Raw genomic sequence first — 22,869 nt, 5'->3', positions numbered from 1 at the left:
TGTATACTACTAATACTTAATTTGAATATTGCACCAGAATTATTACGGAATAAAAATATATGAAATAAATATATATGTACATATATATGTGTGTGTGTTTCTGCAATCGATCGATCGATCGATATATATAGTTAGAAAATAATATTATAATAATAAAAGGAATCAAAAGTGTTTAATTATAATAATATAATAATATAATAAAATAATAAAAAGAATCGTACGTTTATAATTATAATAATATAATAATATAATAATATAATAAAGTAATAATATAATAATATAATAATAATATAATAATATAATAAAGTAGAATATAATAATATAATAATAAAATCGAATCGATTAAGATTTTAAAAGTCGTATTTTTAAAATACTTCAGGGGTATTTTATGTAACTTATAATTAATAATTTCAATCATGTCGCTTTCATGTGAATAGTAAATTATTTAATTTCGTTTTATTTACTATTCATATGAATAGTAAATGAAATAATTTCGATTCAACTATTTAAGCTACACGTTGTTGTACGTTGTGCTTTACAAATTGTACATTTTTAATTTAACTTCGTTTCTTAAAAAAATTACAAAAATTATATCATAAAAATAAAACGAATTAATACGTAAAAATTTTTAATTTGAAAAGCATCGTTTGATAGTAAATTTTTATCATTTTATATATAAATATTATTCGCATGATTCCGTATATATTGAAAACTCTTATGTTTATATAATACATGTTATGATGTTCGTGAATCGTCGGACAAACAGGGTAATTGAATAGTTCAAGAATTTTGAGATTCAGTTTTATAGACTTTGCTTATCGTGTCGGAAATGTTAAAGATTAAGTTTAAATTTGGTCAGAAATTTCCGGGTCATCACAGGTTAATTGGGTTACCTGCAATGGTAAAAAGGTTTCATTTAAAACTAGTCAAGCATGGGAAGATCTCAGACCTAATTCCCCAATTGTTCCTTGGCATCATGTAGTGTGGTTTCCTCAGGCTAACCCAAAACATGCATTTATCATGTGGCTTGCCATTCGTGAAAGATGTAGTGACCTGAACTTTTCCATGTTTATATATATTAATTGAGATTGATATTTACATAACTAAATGTTTCCAACGTGTTAAGCAATCAAACTTGTTAAGACTTGATTAATTGAAATAGGTTTCATATAGACAATTGACCACCCAAGTTGACCGGTGATTCACGAACGTTAAAACTTGTAAAAACTATACGATGACATATATATGGTTATATATATAGTTAACATGATTTTATTATAAGTAAGTATCTCATTAGGTATTTTAACAATGAGTTATATACATAAAAATGAGACTATTAAATTAAGAAACTCGAAAACGATATATATAACGATTATCGTTATAACAACGTCTTAATAGGTACATATGAATCATATTAAGATATTGATACACTTGGTTAATTATGTTAAATGATAAGTAAATATATCATTAATTGTATTAACAATGAACTACATATGTAAAAATAAGACTACTAACTTAATGATTTCGAAACGAGACATATATGTAACGATTATCGTTGTAACGACATTTAACTGTATATATATCATACTAAGATATATTATATTTCATAATATCATGATAATGTAACAATTTAACATCTCATTTGATATATTAAACAATGGGTTAACAACATTTAACAAGATCGTTAACCTAAAGGTTTCAAAACAACATTTACATGTAACGACTAACGATAACTTAACGACTCAGTTAAAATGTATATACATGAAGTGTTTTAATATGTATTCATACACTTTTGAAAGAATTCAAGACACTTATCAAAATACTTCTACTTAACAAAAATGCTTACAATTACATCCTCGTTCAGTTTCATCAACAATTCTACTTGTATGCACTCGTATTCGTACTTGTACAATACACAGCTTTTAGATGTATGTACTATTGGTATATACACTCCAATGATCAGCTCTTAGCAGCCCATGTGAGTCACCTAACACATGTGGGAACCATCATTTGGCAACTAGCATGAAATATCTCATAAAATTAAAAAAATATGAGTAATCATTCATGACTTATTTACATGAAAACAAAATTACATATCCTTTATATCTAATCCATATACCAACGACCAAAAACACCTACAAATACTTTAATTCTTCAATTTTATTCATCTAATTGATCACTCTCAAGTTCCATCTTCAAGATCTAAGTGTTCTTCATAAATTCCATAAGTATAGTTTCATAAAAATCAAGAATACCTCCAAGTTTGCAAGTCTACTTCCAAGCTTTCTAATCCATTTCAAGTAATCATCTAAGATCAAGGAACCTTTGTTATTTATAGTAGGTTATATTTCTAATTCAAGGTAATATTCATATTCAAACTTTGATTCAATTTCTACAACTATAACAATCTTATTTCGAGTGAAAATCTTACTTGAACTGTTTTCATGTCATGATTCTGCTTCAAGAACTTTCAAGTCATCCAAGGATCCTTTGAAGCTAGATCCATTTTTCTCATTTCCAATAGTTTTATCCAGAAAACTTGAGGTAGTAATGATGTTCATAACATCATTCGATTCATACATATAAAGCTATCTTATTGGAAGGTTTAAACTTGTAATCACTAGAACATAGTTTAGTTAATTCTAAACTTGTTCACAAACAAAAGTTAATCCTTCTAACTTGACTTTTAAAATCAACTAAACACATGTTCTATATCTATATGATATGCTAACTTAATGATTTAAAACCTGAAAACACGATGAACACCATAAAATCAGATATACGCCGTCGTAGAGAAACCGAGGGCTGTTTTGGTTTGGATAATTAAAGACTATGATAAACTTTGATTTAAAAGTTGTTCTTCTGGGAAAATGATTTTTCATATGAATATGAAACTATATCCAAAAATCTTGGTTAAACTCAAAGTGAAAGTATGTTTTTCAAAATGGTCATCAAGATGTCGTTCTTTCGACGGAAATGACTACCTCTTTAGTAATTGACATGTAACTTAAATTTCCAACTATAAACCTATACTTTTTCTGTTTGGATTCTTAAATTAGATTTCAATATGAAACCATAGCAATTTGATTCACTCAAAACGGATTTAAAATGAAGAAGTTATGGGTAAAACAAGATTGGATATTTTTGATCTTTTTAGCTACGGGAAATGTTTAACAAATCTATACAAATCATATCCTAGCTAACTTATATTGTATTATGCATGTATTCTAATATATTATGTAATCTTGGGATACCATAGACACGTATGCAAATGTTTTGACATATCATATCGACCCATGTATATATATTATTTGGAACAACCATAGACATTCTATATGTAGTAATGTTGGAGTTAGCTATATAGGGTTGAGGTTGATTCCAAAAATATATATACTTTGAGTTGTAATCTAGCCTGAGACGTGTATACACTGGGTCGTGGATTGATTCAAGATAATATATATCGATTTATTTCTGTACTTCTAACTGTGGACAACTAGTTGTAGGTTACTAACGAGGACAGCTGACTTAATACACTCAAATCTTTAAAACATAATAAAAATGGTTGTAATTATATTTTGATCATACTTTGATATATATGTACATATTTGTATAGGTTCGTGAATCGATCCGTGGCCAAGTCTTATTTCTGAGGAAGGAAATATCTGTGAAAGTGAGTTATAGTCCCACTTTTAAAATCTAATATTTTTGGGATGAGAATACATGCAGGATTTATAAATGATTTACAAAATAGACACAAGTACGTAAAACTACATTCTATGGTTGAATTATCGAAATCGAATATGCCCCTTTTTATTAAGTCTGGTAATCTAAGAATTAGGGAACAGACACCCTAATTGACGTGAATCCTAAAGATAGATCTATTGGGCCTAACAAACCCCATCCAAAGTACCGGATGCTTTAGTACTTCAAAATTTATATCATATCCGAAGGGTATCCCGGAATGATGGGGATATTCTTATATATGCATCTTGTTAATGTCGGTTACCAGGTGTTCACCATATGAATGATTTTAATCTCTATGTATAGGATGTGTATTGAAATATGAAATCTTGTGGTCTATTGTTACGATTTGATATATAAAGGTTAAACCTATAACTCACCAACATTTTTGTTGACGTTTAAAGCATGCTTATTCTCAGGTGAATATTAAGAGCTTCCGCTGTTGCATACTAAAATAAGGACAAGATTTGGAGTCCATGTTTGTATGATATTGTGTAAAAACTGCATTCAAGAAACATATGTCGATGTAATATATTTCTATTGTAAACCATTATGTAATGGTCGTGTGTAAACAGTATATTTTAGATTATCATTATTTGATAATCTACGTAATGTTTTTAAAACCTTTATTGATAAAATAAAGGTTATGGTTGTTTTAAAAATGAATGCAGTCTTTGAAAAACGTCTCATATAGAGGTCAAAACCTCGCAACGAAATCAATTAATATGGAACGTTTATAATCAATATGAAAGGGACATTTCAGTTGGTATCCGAGCGTTGGTCTTAGAGAACCAGAAAATTTACATTAGTGTGTCTTATCGAGTTTGTTAGGATGCATTAGTGAGTCTGGACTTCGATCGTGTTTTCTTTAAAAATGATTGCTTAACATTTTTGTTGGAAACTATATATCATTAACATGTAAATATTATGTGATATATTAGTCTCTTAACATGTTTGATATTGTGTGATAGATGTCTACCTGATGTTTCGCGAGGTGTATATAAAATAGCTTATATTTTTAGCAGGAAACACTATTAAATACGATACAATTTTACACAAGATATTTATTTATTTAGAGAATGGATATACTTAAACCTTGCTACAACACTTATAGGCAGTGTACCTAATCGTACAGTAGTGTAGTTTTTAGTAAGTCCGGTTCGTTCCACAGGGAAATCTTTAAACAAAGCTTAACGCTATATTAGTTTACTTTTATAAAAATACAAATATATATATATATATAAGTAATATTATTATTATAAAGGGGGGTTTTTACCGTTTAATGACCGGTTTGTCGATTTTAAAACTTTAGTCGCAGTTAAAACCAAATGTAAAATATTAAAAATAAATACAAGACTTAAATTAAAGCGTAAAGTAAATAACGATAATGAAATTGCGAATAATAAAAGTGCGATAAAATAAACTTGCGATAATTAAAAAGTACGAAAATTAAAAGTGCAATTAAATACAATAACAATAAATAAAAATGCGATAATTAGAAGTGCAATTAAATATAAAATAAAGGAAATTAAATATGAAATAAAAGAATTATGCTTATTTAAACTTCCGTAATCATGATGTTTGACGTGTTGATTTTAGTTTTATGCCCATGGGTTAATTGTCCTTTGTCCTGGATTATTTAATATGTCCGTCTGGTTTTTGTCCATAACAGTCCATCAGTCATAAATATAAAGTGCGAGTGTCCTCGTCAAATTATCCTTATACCCGAAGTTAAATATTCCAACTAATTGGGGACTTAAACTGTAACAAGATTTTAATACTTTGTTTAATAATTACACCAGGATGTCGACTGAGTGTAACCCAAGGTTTTAATATTTTGTTATCAATTATACCAAGTGTCCTTGTACATAATTTCACCCCTGTTTTAATTATTCTAGTGGCTATTAATCCATTCCCGTGTCCGGTTAAATGAACGATTATTCGTACATATAAATACCCCGCCCATCGTGTCCGATCGAGTGTATATGGTAATTTATAGGGACGCCCAATTGTAAATCTTTATATTAACATTAACAAACTATCATTTAGTTAAACAAATATAAAGCCCATTAATAGCCCATAGTCTAATTTCCACAAGTGTCGTTCTTTTGTCCAAACCCCAATTATGGTACAAAGCCCAATTACCCAATTTTAGTAATTAGCCCAACATCATGATTACTACGTTTTAAATAAGCATAATAATAACTTAGCTACGAGACATTAATGTAAAAAGGTTGAACATAACTTACAATGATTAAAAATAGCGTAGTGTTACACAGACAGAATTTCGACTTACACCCTTACAACATTCGCTAACATACCCTTATTATTAGAATTATAATTAAAATTAAAATTAAAATATAAATTATAAATATAAATATATCGTATGAATGGAGAAAAGAGAAAGATAGATGGATTTGTGGTGCACCAAAGCTCGATTTTTATAGGCATGTGGGCTGGAACTGGGGCTCATGCGATCGCATGGATTTATGCCTTACAGGCCATGCGATCGCATGGCCAGCTGGGGAGGCTCATATTTGGTTGTTTTCTTCTGCCGACGGTTTTATAAATAATATAATATATTAAATAATTATAAGAATTATTTAAATATTATATTATATTTATGTGCATAGTTGACTTGTAATTTTTAGTCCGTTGCGTCGAGCGTTGAGAGTTGACTCTGGTCCCGGTTCCGGATTTTCGAACGTCCTTGCGTACAATTTAATATCTTGTACTTTGCGTTTTGAATCTTGTACTCTTGTAAATTCGAGACGTTTCTTATCAATAATTGGAACCTCTTAGATTGTATTTTGTACTTTTGAGCTTTTTGGTCGTTTGCGTCTTCAATTCGTCGAATCTGTCTTTTGTCTTCACCTTTTATTATTTAAACGAATATCACTTGTAAATAGAACAATTGCAACTAAAAGCTTGTCTTTCTTGAGGAATAATGCTATGAAATATATGTTCGTTTTTAGCATTATCAATAGTAAAGCTCACCCTTATAATTTTTCGGTCTGGCACAAGGTCCTGTCTTTGACCATGCTATGCAACCACCGTTCTTACGGTTGACACCCGATTTTGTTCAGGTGACCTAATGAATTCCAGGTGAATTCCTAGGATTTTACGTTCAATGGTAATGAACGCATTGAAAATAGGGTTTTCAGAAAACAAATCGGTTTGTAATTTTGATCAAAATATTTTCTCGTTCAAGCTCGAGTTTAGATATCATTGAATTCCATGAGTTTGAATTCTCAATCTTTAAGGTCAATCTCTAGGATTGAGTAATATCAGGCTTAAAAGCTGATTTTTAATCTTTAAGGAGATTATCCTTTCCGGGGATCTGATTTGTTAGTCTTATCCAGCTAATTTGCACGGTGCCCCCCCATTTTACGAGATAAATCCTTCTCATGGTTAGGATAAATCTAACCACTTGGCGACCCTGTTTAATGCTGAGGTCCGTGGATTTCCTGCTGATTTTAGTGATGACTTTTCTAGGTTTTTCGTCAACCTACAGCTGGTCTGGACGACAACTTCCTGACTTAAATCAAGAAGCGCGTGTCTTTTTTGGAAGACTTTACTTCCTTTTAATGATGGAATTGATTCATCGTGTAGATCCATCTTTCTTACAGTAAATCAGGTAAAACAGTTTAGTTTAGTCCAAAGCAAAAGTATTTTCAGTTATTTGTTACAGATATATGTGACATATGTTTAAGATAACTTGATAAATTTTCCCACACTTGGCTTTTATTTTCCTTTTTATCGTCCTCTATTCCATTTTAAATGAATTTTAACATTTTGGTTTGTTTCTCAATTTATGTCCTTTCTGAGGTAACAATAATTTCGGTGTTAAAACCTAGTTTTATCGTTCATAAATATGTATAAACATGATTTTGAGTTCATTTAATTGAAAATTTTGAAAAATTTTACTAGAATTGGGTAGTCAGTATATAACACTAGGGCTGTTCTTTATTATCAGAGAGCACTAGATTCTAATACAACTCCTACGTTACTAGTATTTTTAATGGTAACCAAGTGTATAAATTAAAAATTTTAAAAATCCGAAAGAATTTAACCCCTTCCCACACTTAAGATCTTGCAATGCCCTCATTTGCAAGAAATCAGTACAATTTAAATTATTGAGGGTGATTAGCGTAGAAATGATTAAATTTTACCAAAGTTTCCAAACATATTGGCGTTTGTTTGCTGAATGATAAATGGTGCATATCATTTGTTCATTTCGTCTGTTGTTACATCACATTTATTTGTCATCTTGTCGTCAAAATTAGTAGCTTTTGCTGAACTTAATGCCAGTCTTTGAAAATGCGTTGTTTTACCCTGTTTTGTACAATCGACAATATACATACATACAAATATAATCATGCATGGCAATTTGAAATGGGACTTAATATCCCACTTTCAAATTCTAAATATGAAATATTAGTACACAATAGTAATAAAAATAATAAAAATTATACAAATATATCCAATAACATAAGTTTAAACATGAAAAAGTCAAAAGATAAAAACATAAAAATCATAAAAATAACCAAATGGAACTAAATCAGTCTGGATAGGGGTTCCAGTTCATCTCATCGGGTGGGTTCCATTGTTGGTTATAGGTGTTCTGATAGGCTTGGTCATAGTCATACCGGTTAAAGGGTGGTCGGATATAGGGCTATGTGGCGGAAAATGAGCAGGTCGAGTAGGTACATAGTTATTTGGTACCTGATATGATAGCTGGCTCATGATTTGGTGCTGATGAACTAACCAGCTATCGTGTTGGCGTCGCCTATAATCCTCGTATACTCGCTCGGAGTTCCACTGCTCATACATACTATGTCTTGCCACGTTCGTCATTGCTTCCTCATCTATACGAACGTGGACGTCAAGAATAGCATCTCGAAAGACATCCCTAATGTCTTCCGCCTCCTCCATTTCCTCGTCTGAGCCTCTCTCTACCTGAGGATGAGATCCCGCATAGGGTACTGCCTAGTTACGTCTACTTTTCAATACCTTAGCACCCACATAAACTTTCAATCCTAAGGGCTCAACCTGTTCTCTACAAATCTGTAATGGACCCCCTTGGTTCCTATCAACACCTAAATACTCTCCAATGAGTGTAACAAAAATACCTCCTCCTATTATACTCCCGTCCTGCATTCCCTCTACCATTTTAGATAAATAAAAAGCAACACAGTAAGGGATATTGACAAAGCTTCTAGGATCCCGAATACACTTTAGGTAGAATAAATCATATACGGTAATTTTTTCTTTATTATGACCTCTTTGTGTAATCGAGTTAGCCAAAAATATATGAATAATACGAAGCTCGACTCTGTCAATATGTGTATAGGAGTGTCCTCCTGCTCGTGTAAAAACATCAAAATGTGACATACGCCTCCAAATGGCGTCAGCGTCAAAGTTACTATCTACCCGTTCACCATAATGAATCAAGTTTGTACAATCGGGTAATAGCAACTCACCAGGAGTATATATCTGTAAGGCCCTGGCCATGTCCAACATGGACATTCTGTACATCCTACCGCCAAGGATAAACCTAAGAAATCTTCTATCATCTATTCTAACTATATTTGTATCAAGTGATACAGTACTTATCAACTCAACACACCATTCCTTATATACAGGTCTACGAATGGTGAAAAGACGTTCCCAATCTGTAAAAGAAGAACTGCCATACCTTTGAACTAAAAGCTGTCTAACACGGTCAGCTAGATGGACCGTTTTCAAAGGGGCCCAATCGATTACCCTTGGCACCTCTACATTTTTTGTTACCAATTTGAATTTGTTCCTTTGATATGTCTCGTAATCTCTCCATCTTCTATCAAATCTCAGATTAGGATGTAGAGTGTGCTCAGGAATCGTTGGGAATTCTACTGGCGGCCTCATTGGGAATACTATGAATTCATCAACAAACTGTACCGGATCATAATAAGGTATGTGCTGATCAGGCTGTTGTTGTTCCTTTGTGGTTCTTGTTCGTGTTGCATTTCTGGTTCTGGTTCTGGTGCTGGTGCTGGTCGTCTAGATGATGATGCTCCTGAACCTCCAGTATCGGCTCTCTGTAAAACACATTAAACACAAAATTTGTGCATCCAAATATGCATTAGTGTTAGCAAAATAACAACTTAAAACAATCACTATAACATGTTAAATCAAAATTAAACTTATACACATTTTCACAATTTTTCACAATTCTACACTTTTCAAATAAGCACATATGAAAATGTATACAAAATTCATAAGCATTTAACTCAAATAACATGTCAAAATATTCATTACTAATAATTAAACAAGTCTCAAATGGCAAATATATTAAATTAATCAAGTTCATGAATTTTGGACTTAAAAAGTCCACTTTAATCTCCAAAAATCATGTTTAGGATCATTGTTTGGATCATTTAACTATCTAAACATGTTACACTACTCAATTTAGCAATAATTCATGACAAAAATCGGCCATAACCTGTTTATATCAAAAAGCCCCAAATTTCTCAAGAACACAAACCCTAGATTTCTAAAAATTTTGAAGTTTTTAGCTTCAAATCATGTTAAATAGCATCAATCTAGGTTATACATGCATAAAATACTAACAATTTAACACTAATTACACTAGAAATTAACAAAATTGCATTAGGTAAAAAATTGGTAATTATCACAAAAACTAGGAATTTATAGAGTTTAGGGGTGTAATTTTTACCAATTTGCTGAAGAATGAGAATCTAGGCATGATTAGAGCAAGAAAAATGACGAATTACGGTGGAAAAATGGCGAAAATTGGTGAATTTTTGGAGTTGGTTCGTGAATGTGTGTGTGTTGTGGTGAAGAGCAGAACTCGCTGCTGTATTTGTTTCTGGCCTGGATTTCAGCTCCATGCGATCGCATGGAGTTGAAGTGTAAAACCCATGCGATCGCATGGGGGTCCGGGTACAGTGTTTTCAGCTTTTTTTTTTTTAACTTATAAAACAATTAAGTGATTAATTTTTAAAATTTTGTTTCCCTTTTTCTTAGGACGAGGTCGTTTCGGATCGATGTCCTAGTCCGTCCTTCGACAAAATTTTAAAATTTGTCAAATCAAAGCGCGGTTTTTAAAAGTAAAGATTTTTGGGTTTTTTAATGTTTTTGGCATACTTTAATTCAATAAGATTAAAAATAATGATAATAAAAGTTCTCGTCCCTCCCTCGGGTAAAGCAATTTCGGTTCAAAGACCTAGTCTTCAACTTACGACGAATTTTAAAAATCATATTTTTAACTTAATGAGATAAAGTAAATTTTTGTTTTTAAATTCACACAATTTAAATATAAAATTCAAAATTAATATTAAAAATTCACACCAAACTTAAAATTTGAAATGCATAAAATTAAAAATTCCTATTTTAAAAATTAAAAATTCACACCAAACTTAATTTAAAAATTCATATTATAAATTCACACCAAACTTATATTAATTTTTCAAATATTTATAATTTTAAATATATTGTTTTTACAAAGTTTACAATATTAATTTAAGATTTAAATATTAATTTTAAAAACATGGTAAAAAAAAATTAAAAATCTTTTTGGCTTTTTATCCTACTTTAATCAATCAAATATTATCAAAAATATGCGCCCCTCTTTTCGGTAAAGTAATTTCGGTTCCAAGACCTAATTTAACTCATGACGAATTTTTGAAATATTTTGGGTTGATTGATTTAAAGATATTTATACCTTAAGAATAAACGTTAAATTTCGCAGTGATGTAATAAATTTTTGAATGATATCAATAATTTCGGTCGCCAAACCTAATTTTATTCAATACCAATTTAATACTTTATAGCGAACAAATTAGCGTTTATTATCAAAAGGTTAAAAATAAAAAAATAAAAACTGTACAAACATACCTGTGAAATAGATTTCTTAGTTATATGATCTATCCCATTCATAAGATAGTCGGTTTAATTGGTTTTCTATAGCTACATAGGCGTAACCTCGAGCATTCAGTGTCTTTTCTTCTAAACATATGAACGGTCCGTCTCTGCATAAAGTAACAAATTCGGTGTTTGAATAGGTTTGATTATTTGAACATTTACCTCCATGTGACCATTTTCCGCATTTGTGACATCTTTCTAGGTGGCGTGCTCTTCTTTTCGCTGCGGATTTTGATTTTCCTTTACCAAATTATAACTTATTATCTTCGCATCTGGATTCTTTTCTAACTCCGTCCATTCTTTCTCTGATTACTGATACTATTTCACTCGGAAGTGTGTCATTATTACGTTTAGTGATCAAAGCGTGTAGCATTAGACCATGGTTTAGTTCACAGGCAGTCTTCATTTTGTAAAAACCTAAAAAAAATAAAAATTCAGAATGGGAGGAGAAGACTAGTTCTTTAGGGTCTGCTAGGGAAAGACCATTCAGGTTCCATTTTCGAGAACTACACGAAAACATACAATCTAACTCTAACAGAAATACATATTATCTTTTAAAGACTTGATTCTCCCCACACTTAGTTAGCTGTGGTGTCGAAATTGTGATTAACTTCATTGTCGACTTCCATCGGACTATCTATATAATGTTTAACTCTGTGACCATTAACTTTAAATTCAATCCCATTTGAATTTATTAATTCTATCGTTCCGTATGGGAAAATTCTTTTGACTATGAATGGTCCAGACCATCTTGATTTCAATTTTCCACGAAATAGCTTGAATCGCGAATTGAAAAGAAGAACTCTGTCTCCTTCTTTAAATTCTTTTGAACTTCTGATTCTTTTATCATGCCATTTCTTCGTTCTTTCTTTATAGATTAACGAATTTTCGTATGCTTCATGTCTTAGTTGACTTAATCGTAGACGTCCGGCTTCATGTAAATCAAGATTACATGTCTTCAAAGCCCAAAACGCTTTGTGTTCAATTTCTACTGGAAGATGACATGCTTTTCCATAAACAAGTCTAAAAGGTGTGGTTCCAATTGGAGTTTTGTAGGCTGTTCTAAAAGCCCAGAGTGCATCCTCCAATTTAATGGACCATTCCTTCGGATTTGATCCTACGGTTTTCTCTAGAATACGTTTTAAAGCTCGGTTGGTATTTTCAACGTGTCCACTTGTTTGTGGATGATATGCGGTGGAGATTTTATGAGTTACTCCATATCTTTTAAGAACTTTCTCAAGTTGATTATTACAGAAATGAGTACCCCGATCACTTATTAAAGCTTTCGGTGTTCCAAACCTTGCAAAAAGACATTTTAAAAAGTTGACTACAACTCGTGCATCGTTAGTTGGTAGAGCTTGTGCTTCCGCCCATTTAGATACATAATCAATGGCTACGAGTATATATAGATTATTATGAGATTTTGGAAATGGACCCATAAAGTCAATACCCCAAATGTCAAATACTTCACATACTTGGATGACATTTTGTGGCATTTCATCACGTTGACTTATTTTTCCGGCCCTTTGACATGCATCACAGGATTTGCAAAGAAGGTGTGCGTCTTTGTAAATTGTAGGCCAATAGAATCCAGCATCATAAACTTTTCTTGCTGTTAGTTGAGGCCCATAATGCCCTCCTGTTCGTCCTGTGTGACAATGGTTTAATATTTTACTAGCTTCATCTCCAAATACACATCGGCGTATTATTCCATCTGGACAACTTTTAAACAAATGTGGATCTTCCCAGAAATAGTGTTTTATATCACTGAAGAATTTCTTTCGTTTTTGGTACGATAATCCTTTTTCAAGGAATCCACAAACTAAGTAGTTTGCATAGTCTGCAAACCATGGAATTTCTTTATAATCTATCTTCAATAGATATTCATCAGGAAAGTTGTCTTGTATGGCCGATTCATTCAGAACTTCTAATTCGGGATTTTCAAGACGAGAAAGATGATCAGCGGCGAGATTTTCTGCTCCTCTTTTATCTCGAATTTCAATATCAAACTCTTGTAAGAGTAAGATCCAACGGATTAATCTTGGTTTAGCATCTTGTTTTGAAAATAGGTATCTAAGAGCAGAATGGTCGGTATCGACCACCGTTTTTGCAAGAACGAGATATGATCGAAATTTGTCAAAAGCAAAGACAATAGCAAGGAGTTCTTTTTCAGTAGTTGTATAGTTCGTTTGTGCTCCTTGTAATGTCTTACTAGCATAATATATAGGTTGAAATCGTTTTTCAATCCTTTGTCCTAAAACGGCTCCCATTGCAAAATCACTTTCATCGCACATTAGTTCAAATGGTAGATTCCAATTTGGTGTTATCATGATCGGCGCATTAGTTAGTTTTTCTTTAAGAATATTAAAAGATTTGATACACTCATCTGAAAAGATGAATGGAGCATCCTTTTCTAGGAGTTTATTCATAGGAGTGGCAATTTTAGAAAAATCTTTTATGAATCGTCGGTAAAAACCGGCATGCCCTAGAAAACTCCTAACTCCTCTAACATTGGTGGGATGTGGAAGTTTAGCAATTACATCTACTTTAGCTCTATCCACTTCAATTCCTTCTTTTGAAATTTTATGACCAAGAACGATGCCTTCTTTAACCATGAAATGGCATTTTTCCCAATTAAGTACTAGATTTGATCATTCGCATCTAATAAGCATTCGTTCCAGATTAACTAGACATGATTCAAATGTATCACCGAAGACTGAAAAATCATCCATGAAAACTTCCATGCATTCTTATATCATGTCGTGAAAAATCGCCATCATACACCTTTGAAAGGTTGCAGGGGCGTTACAAAGTCCAAATGGCATGCGTTTGTAAGCAAAAGTACCATAAGGGTACGTGAATGTGGTTTTCTCTTGGTCTTCGGGTGCTATTGGAATTTGAAAATATCCGGAAAATCCATCTAGAAAACAATAGTAACTATTTCCGGCTAATCTTTCCAACATTTAATCTATAAAAGGTAAGGGAAAGTGATCTTTTCTGGTGGCGTCATTTAATTTTCTATAATCAATACACACACGCCATCCTGTTACAGTCCTAGTAGGAATAAGCTCATTTTTCTCATTTGTAATGACAGTCATGCCACCCTTCTTAGGCACGCATTGAACTGGGCTTACCCATGGACTATCAGAGATTGGATAAATTAGACCTGCGTCTAGCAGTTTAATAATCTCTTTCTTAACTACATCTTGCATATTAGGATTTAGTCTTCGTTGGCGTTGCATATACGTTTTATGACCTTCTTCCATAAGGATTTTATGTGTGCAATACGAAGGACTTATTCCTTTAATATCATGAATCTTCCATGCAATGGCTGGTTTATGAGCTTTCAACACAGAAATGAGTTGTGATTTCTCATTTTCAGTAAGAGAAGACGATATTATTACAGGTAATTCAGATTCACCATGTAAATAAGCGTATTCCAAATGGTTTGGAAGTGGCTTTAACTCTAATTTTGGAGGTTCTTCTATCGATGATTTATATCGATATCTGTCTTCTTCTTTTAGCATTTGAATTTCTTCTGTTGTTGGTTCATATCCATTAGCTATAAGTGTAGCTAACATTTCAGCTTCATCAATTGGTTCATTACCTTCTCCTAAAGAACATTCTCCTTTTCCTTGTAATTCTGGAAATTCTTCTAATAATTCTGCATGTGCATCTATAGTTTGAATATAATAACATGTATCATCTGCAGATTGCGGTTGTTGCATTACTCTATCAACTGAAAAGGTAACACTCTCATCCTCTATACTTAGGGTCAATTTCTTACCGAACACGTCTATCATTGCTTTAGCCGTGTTTAAGAATGGTCTTCCTAATATGAGAGGAACTTGAGAATCTTCTTCCATGTCTAAAACAACAAAATCTACTGGAAATACTAAAGTACCAACTTTAACTAGCATGTTCTCCATTATCCCTCTAGGATATTTTATTGATCTATCGGCTAGTTGTATGCTTATTCTGGTTGGTTTCAATTCTCCAAGGTCTAGTTTAGCGTATAGTGAATACGGCATTAGATTTATACTAGCACCTAAGTCTGCCAATGCCTCTATTGAACTAAGACTACCCAGAAAACATGGAATTGTGAAACTTCCTGGATCAGATAGTTTTTCTGGTATCTTATTCAACAGCACTGCTGAACAATTAGCATTCATGGTAACAGCCGAGAGTTCTTCCATTTTCTTTCTATTTGAGATTAGATCTTTCAAGAATTTAGCATATCTAGGCATTCCTGAAATCACATCAATAAAAGGAAGATTTACATTTATCTGTTTAAACATATCCAAGAATTTGGATTGCTCGGCTTCAAGTTTCTCTTTCTTCATTTTACTCGGGTAAGGAAGTGGTGGTTGGTATGGTTTAACATAAGGTTTAGCCTTAACTGTGTTATCTTCATTAACCTTTTCAACTACTGGTTCTTTTTCCTTATCTTGATCAGGTTGTGGTTCTTGTGGAGTAGGAATAGCTTCATCAGAAGTTACAGGTATTTCAGGTGGTTTAAGTGTTGTACCACTTCTTGTGGTAATGGCTTTAGCTGTTTCATTCCGGGGGTTAGCATTTGTATCACTAGGTAGACTTCCCGGTTTTCTTTCACCTATTAACCTTGCTAGGTTACTTACTTCTTGTTCCAGATTTTGAATAGAAGCTTGTTGATTTCTAAATGCTTAAGCATTTTGTTCATTAGTTTGTTTCTGAGATGTGAAAAACTGCGTTTGAGTTTCAACTAGCTTCGTCATCATATCTTCTAAATTCGGCTTTTTATCATCGGTTTGTTGTGGTGGTTTGTTTTGAAAATTAGGTCTTTGCTGGTTGTAAGTATTATTGGATACTTGTTGATTGCTAGGACCTTGTTGGTTGTTGTATGGAATATTTCGGTTATAATTCTGGTTTTGATTGTAAATCGGTCTTGGCGGTTGATAATTATTCTGATAATTATTTCCAGGCCTTTGGTTTATGTATGAAATATTCTCTCTTTGTTCCATTGTTAATTCAATACTGAGACAATCTTTTGTCAAATGTGGTCCTCCACACTGCTCACAACTAATTCGTATTGAGTGAATATCCTTAGTCATCTTTTCCATTCGTCTCTCCACAGCATCTATCTTTGCAGAAATGGAATCTAAGTCATGGCTAGAATCGGCTCTAGCTGCTTTAGATGATCTAACGATATCTTTTTCTTGGTGCCACTCATGTGAGTGGGAAGCAGTGTTATCAATAATTTTGTAAGCATCAGTTTCGGTTTTCTTCATAATAGAACCACCAGCTGCTATATCTATGTCTTTTCTTGTAGTGATGTCGCATCCTTGGTAGAATATTTGTACTATTTGACAGGTGTATAAACCATGTTGCGGACATCCTCTTAATAACTTTCCATATCTAGTCCACGCCTCATATAGAGTTTCATTTGGCTTCTGTGTAAACGTAACAATTTCTGCTTGAAGTCTTACGGCTTTAGATGCAGGAAAGAATTGTTTAAGAAATTTTTCAACTAAAACGTCCCATGTATCAATCGCCCCTTCAGGTAACGATTCCAACCAATCTTTGGCTTCTCCCTTTAAAGTCCAGGGAAATAACATGAGATATATCTGTTCATCCTCTACTTCTCGGATTTTAAATAGTGTGCAGATCCTATTAAAGGTACGTAGATGTTCATTTGGATCTTCCTTCGGCGCACCACTAAATTGGCATTGATTAGTCACCATGTGTAGAATTTGTCCTTTGATTTCATAATCTGGCGCATTAATGTCTGGATGAGTTATTGCGTGACCTTGGCCAGTGCGTTTAGCTCTCATTCGGTCTTCCATACTTAAAGGTTCCAGATTCTCCATAATTGAATTTGTTGAATCGGAATCACTAGAGGATTCTGATTTAATGGTTCGTTCCTCAACAATCTCTGTTTGAATGATTGGTGGTTCCGGAGGAAAGTTTAGTGGTTCAGGATCTATGAACCGTTCCTGAATATTCTCCGGATTCTCAATTGTGAGGTCGGGTTCAAAAGATGGATTATCGGAAATTTGAACTGAAGTACTTGGTCGACTGGATGACGTTTCTAAAGAAAAATCAACGGTGGTAATATTTGCTAAATGTCTTGATCTAGTTACAGGTGGTGAACGTACAAAAGGTGGTGAACGTCTTGCTCGGTGCATTCACTGAATATCCTATTAGTTTTTAAAAGGAAAGAAAAATTATAATAAGTTATCCAATCAATAGACTTTTCTAATTTTGCCCACGTTTCGAATAGCCAAAAGATGCAGCAGAGGGGCAGGATTCGTTTGGTCTCAATATAATTGAGGACTGTTTGGCTCCAATAACCCGGTCCACGTACAAATCCAACTATTACTACGAACCAGAAAATTTTGATGTCTATCAATTTAACCACTTAAAATAAATTTTCGTAATTTTAAGAAATTTAGATAAGGAGTAGAATAAAAATCTATGTCCTAAAACTAGAATAGCGAGAAATAAGAAAGAAAAAGAGTTCGTCGAAAAAGGTCGAAAAAGAAAAATGGTTGAAAAATAAAAGGTGACGGAAAAAATAAAAGAAACTTATAAAACTAAAAAAAACACTTGACTAACCTAACCTTATTACTACAACTAACTTAAAATTATAATCGCAAATTGAGATTACTAATTAGAATGATAATTGATACATAGTAAAAGGTGTCTAAAAATATTAAAGCTTACAGGAAAAACTAAATCCCAAATGGAAATAACTTAAAAAGAAACTAAAACTTAAAAAGGCGTCGCAAAATTCTAAAGCACTTAAATCTTAGTCTAAAGAAAAAGCACTTAAGGAATTCTACGGCAAAGCCTAAAAATCTAGAAGTAAAAATAATTATGGCAAAAACTATGAATTAAAACTAAATATGAGCTAAAAATACAAATATTACGCTAAAACGATTAAAAAGGGACAAAATATAAAAATATACAAAAAGTTGTAAAAAGTACAATTTTTATAAAAATATTATTTTTATATTATTTATTTTATTAAACTATTAATTTTGTAATTTATAAAAACTAATTAAAATTTTAAATACAAATTAATTAAAACTAATCTAAATAATAAAATAACCTAAACCCTAATTAGGGTTATAATTAATTATAATTAATAATTATACTCCGTAATGATTGCTGGCTGCAGTCTGGCGTGTCAGATGGGCTCATGCGATCGCATGAGTCCTCAGTTGCCCAGCCATGCGATCGCATGGGCTAGGGTTTCGGGCCACAGAGTGGGCTGCTACAGTACAGGCCGAATTAATAAATTTTGTTTTTTTTTTTGCTGTAAAATATAAAATATATTTATTAATTAAATAAAACTTATATTTTTACAAACAAAAAAAATAGAAATAAAGAAACTTTATAAAACTTAAATATTTACCAAACTCTAAAAAAAAAAAATTTATATTTTTGTTTTTCTTTTTATATTTTCGAATATTTAAAACGTATTTTTATAAAAACGAATTTTAATAAAAGTAAACTAAATTTTTTTTTTTTTCTATTAGCGTTGCGCTTCCGGCGTTTAAGAGCTCCCTGGCAGCGGCGCCAAAAATACTTGATGTTTCGCGAGGTGTATATAAAATAGCTTATATTTTTAGCAGGAAACACTATTAAATACGATACAATTTTACACAAGATATTTATTTATTTAGAGAATGGATATACTTAAACATTGCTACAACACTTATAGGCAGTGTACCTAATCGTACAGTAGTGTAGTTTTTAGTAAGTCCGGTTCGTTCCACAGGGAAATCTTTAAACAAAGCTTAACGCTATATTAGTTTACTTTTATAAAAATACAAATATATATATAAGTAATATTATTATTATAAAGGGGGGTTTTTACCGTTTAATGACCGGTTTGTCGATTTTAAAACTTTAGTCGCAGTTAAAACCAAATGTAAAATATTAAAAATAAATACAAGACTTAAATTAAAGCGTAAAGTAAATAACGATAATGAAATTGCGAATAATAAAAGTACGATAAAATAAACTTGCGATAATTAAAAAGTACGAAAATTAAAAGTGCAATTAAATACAATAACAATAAATAAAAATGCGATAATTAGAAGTGTAATTAAATATAAAATAAAGGAAATTAAATATGAAATAAAAGAATTATGCTTATTTAAACTTCCGTAATCATGATGTTTGACGTGTTGATTTTAGTTTTATGCCCATGGGTTAATTGTCCTTTGTCCTGGATTATTTAATATGTCCGTCTGGTTTTTGTCCATAACAGTCCATCAGTCATAAATATAAAGTGTGAGTGTCCTCGTCAAATTATCCTTATACCCGAAGTTAAATATTCCAACTAATTGGGGACTTAAACTGTAACAAGATTTTAATACTTTGTTTAATAATTACACCAGGATGTCGACTGAGTGTAACCCAAGGTTTTAATATTTTGTTATCAATTATACCAAGTGTCCTTGTACATAATTTCACCCCTGTTTTAATTATTCTAGTGGCTATTAATCCATTCCCGTGTCCGGTTAAATGAACGATTATTCGTACATATAAATACCCCGCCCATCGTGTCCGATCGAGTGTATATGGTAATTTATAGGGACACCCAATTGTAAATCTTTATATTAACATTAACAAACTATCATTTAGTTAAACAAATATAAAGCCCATTAATAGCCCATAGTCTAATTTCCACAAGTGTCGTTCTTTTGTCCAAACCCCAATTATGGTACAAAGCCCAATTACCCAATTTTAGTAATTAGCCCAACATCATGATTACTTCGTTTTAAATAAGCATAATAATAACTTAGCTACGAGACATTAATGTAAAAAGGTTGAACATAACTTACAATGATTAAAAATAGCGTAGTGTTACACGGACAGAATTTCGACTTACACCCTTACAACATTCGCTAACATACCCTTATTATTAGAATTATAATTAAAATTAAAATTAAAATATAAATTATAAATATAAATATATCGTATGAATGGAGAAAATAGAAAGATAGATGGATTTGTGGTGCACCAAAGCTCGATTTTTATAGGCATGTGGGCTGGAACTGGGGCTCATGCGATCGCATGGATTTATGCCTTCCAGGCCATGCGATCGCATGGCCAGCTGGGGAGGCTCATATTTGGTTGTTTTCTTCTGCCGACGGTTTTATAAATAATATAATATATTAAATAATTATAAGAATTATTTAAATATTATATTATATTTATGTGCATAGTTGACTTGTAATTTTTAGTCCGTTGCGTCGAGCGTTGAGAGTTGACTCTGGTCCCGGTTCCGGATTTTCGAACGTCCTTGCGTACAATTTAATATCTTGTACTTTGCGTTTTGAATCTTGTACTCTTGTAAATTCGAGACGTTTCTTATCAATAATTGGAACCTCTTGGATTGTATTTTGTACTTTTGAGCTTTTTGGTCGTTTGCGTCTTCAATTCGTCGAATCTGTCTTTTGTCTTCACCTTTTATTATTTAAACGAATATCACTTGTAAATAGAACAATTGCAACTAAAAGCTTGTCTTTCTTGAGGAATAATGCTATGAAATATATGTTCGTTTTTAGCATTATCACTACCTCTAGCATAAATCCCATTGACTCACCTAATAATAATGAAGAGTCGAATATATATTAGCAAGATTCACAAGTTCCCGAAGAACCGGAAGAAGAGGAAACGGAACCGGAAGAAGAGGAAACGGAAGAAGAGGAACCAGAAGAAGAGGAACCGGAAGAAGAAGAGGTTTCGGAGGGGGGAATAGTAGGAACCACAGAAAACCGGTCAAATAAAAGAAAATCCTCAACCAATGGACCAAAGTTAATAATGGTCAATGGTGTTTCCACTAAGGAAGCAAAATATTGGGAAAATTACCAATTTTTCGATGAATCGGATCCTGATGAGGATTTCGATGATGTTATAGAAATTACCCCGACCCAATTTAATGAGGCAAAAGAAAATAATAAGGGAAAAGGCATCAAAATAGAGAAATCTGATTCCTACCCAAATGAACTTTATATGTTCCGTCAACACCCGCATTTTCAATATCGTGACAATAACCTGGGAACCTCTAAACCACCAGGTTTTTCTAAACCAATGTGGAAAACGACAACGCGTATTAGAGGAACATCATATATCCCTAGAAGATTAGGAAAAAGAACCAAGTCCGAAGAAGAAGAAACCAGTGATTCAGATTAGAGGGGTGTGAGCATGTTGTGTAATAAATGTATTGTAGTGTGCTTGTACTTTTATGTTCTATGTAAAAATTGCTTGTATTGTTTGTTATTACGAATCTAATCCTTGTCTATTTTACAGTATAAAAACAAAATGGACGTTAAGGGTAGACAACCGAATATTTTAGAAGACCTACCAGAGGATATGATTGAGGAAATCTTGTCTAGAGTCGGTCAGAATTCATCAGCACATTTAGTTATGGTGAAATTAACTTGTCAAACATTTGAAAGACTTTCCAGAAATGCCTTAGTTTATAAAAGGCTTTCCTTTGATAGGTGAGGTATATCACATTGGGGAGACTTTAAGTTATGCCGTGTTTTCTTTAAAGCGTTAAATGCGGGGAACCCAAATGCAATTTTACGCTACGGGTTAAGAACCTATTTTGACTCAACATATCCCAACATAGAATTTCGTGAATTAGAAAGAGCTTCTAACATGCAACATAAAGAAGCATGTTATGCTTACGGGTTAGTGATGTTCGCTTCTTACCAAAGTGAGAAAAAGACCATCGGATTGCAGCTTTTAAATAAAACTTTTCCACAAGTGACGGATTCAGTAGTTGGGGTAAGAAACAAGGTTTTTAGATTATTATGGGGCTGTTGGACATTACGAAACCCTCGTCCTTTTGACGACATTACAACATGCTGCCTAGCTAATGGTCATAACGGTTATTTTCCACAAGACCAAGGATGGGAAGTCGTCTTAGTAAAACCAGAATGCATGACTTGTTTCTGGACTTATGAATTACGTGTCTTTATTTCCTTTGCTGAACAACTTGCGTATTAACTAGATTTATCTTCAAAACTGTATTGTATCATAGTGTACTATATTTCATGTTATATGTAATATAGCGAAGTTGTAAGTTTGAAGAATATTTGTATGTGATATATTATTATAATCAGTTTTTCATATGGAATTGTAGTAGTTGAATTGTATATTAGCTACTAAGTATGAACTTAAAGGGTAGGTAGTACCCGA

Source organism: Rutidosis leptorrhynchoides, chromosome 1 (genome assembly GCF_046630445.1).
Source record: "Rutidosis leptorrhynchoides isolate AG116_Rl617_1_P2 chromosome 1, CSIRO_AGI_Rlap_v1, whole genome shotgun sequence".
NCBI classification, from domain to species: domain Eukaryota; kingdom Viridiplantae; phylum Streptophyta; class Magnoliopsida; order Asterales; family Asteraceae; genus Rutidosis; species Rutidosis leptorrhynchoides.
The sequence above is the reverse complement of the archived record's forward strand: the minus strand, read 5'-3'. Positions refer to the sequence as shown.